The sequence below is a fragment of the Rhinolophus sinicus genome, chromosome 1 (assembly GCF_057876585.1).
Source record: "Rhinolophus sinicus isolate RSI-liver-muscle chromosome 1, RSI-T2T, whole genome shotgun sequence".
Classification (NCBI taxonomy): Eukaryota; Metazoa; Chordata; class Mammalia; order Chiroptera; family Rhinolophidae; genus Rhinolophus; species Rhinolophus sinicus.
This window is the reverse complement of record NC_142501.1, coordinates 24,639,288-24,640,514: the sequence shown is the minus strand read 5'-3', so window position 1 is coordinate 24,640,514 and position 1,227 is coordinate 24,639,288. Positions and strand designations below refer to the sequence as shown.

General features: G+C 39.0%; 1 non-coding gene across 1 annotated transcript; it reads left to right on the top strand.

The window, feature by feature from the left end:
* The first annotated feature begins 657 nt into the window (after positions 1–657).
* LOC141570342 (U6 spliceosomal RNA) lies at positions 658–764 on the top strand. Its single transcript, XR_012494336.2, has one exon. It is a non-coding gene; the product is annotated as a U6 spliceosomal RNA (small nuclear RNA).
* Positions 765–1,227: the final 463 nt, after the last annotated feature.

The window sequence follows — 1,227 nt, the reverse complement described above, 5'->3', positions numbered from 1 at the left end:
AGAGGGTTTTTGCTCTAAAAACAGCCTCAGGAGAGTCTTCGAAAGGCACTGATCAGCATTGGGAATAGAGTCAATGGAATTGAAACAGCTATATACAATGTCAGAGGGGGAGTAAGTTGGAGAAGAGGGTAATCACTTTGTGAGGGGTGTAAATGTCTAACTATTACATTGTTTTGTACACCTGAAACGAATTTAAAAAACAAAAAAGGCATTGATCATTGCAGCAGGGCACATTACCTCCCTGGAGGACAGTTTGGTTGCAACGGAGCAGTGTAAGTGTGTCAAGTGCCGCAAAGGATAAGCCCCTAATGTCCGATACGCAGTGGATCAAGTATACTGAACTCCTTTCTGAGAGATCCTTCATAGTTTTTAAAGAAGCAAAAGTACCTTTCCTGCAGCAAAAAAAAAGTTGATAATCCTCTCCTCATTTATCACAGCTCAAATGAAGGCTTCACCTCTTTCTTTCTGTTTCATTTGTTTTTCAAGAAGGAAGCATATTAGCATAGCACTTACATTCCTTTCCTCCTTCTTTTCTCACTTCTCTTTGACAATTTTGTCCAAAGTAGTGGAGGCTGGAAGGTGGATGTGAAGGAGGCAATGACCATGGTGACGAAAGGACAGACTGTAAGTAACAGTCAAACACTTAATACGTATGTATTGCTCGCTTCAGCAGCACATATACTAAAGTTGGAACGATACAGAGAAGATTAGTATGGTACCCGTGCAAGGATGACACACAAATTCGTGAAGCGTTCCATATTTTTAGTGCAAGTCAAATATAAAGAACACATATTACAAAAGATAACCGAGCAAGAACTAAGAACCCTAGGGGATCTACCTAATACATCAAAGCAAACACAGAGAGTCAGCCAGAATGGGGAAACAAAGAAACATGTCCTAAATAAAAGAACAGAAGAAACCTCCAGAAATGGAACCAAATGAAACAGAAGTAACCAACCCATCAGAGACAGAGTTCAGAACACTGATGATAAGAATGTTTAAGGAGCTTAGAAACGACAACACATATGTATTTATTCATGCACTCAAAGACTAAAAATACTGTTTATTCACTCAACCTATTTACTGAGTGCCTATCACGTTGGCACTGAAGGACAAGAAAGATGAACATGACAGGTCTAGTTAACAAGAGAAAGCATGTATCTTTATTACCACAATACAAAGAGAAAAGTCAGGGCCTTAGGATAAGCATATGAATTAATACAGGAT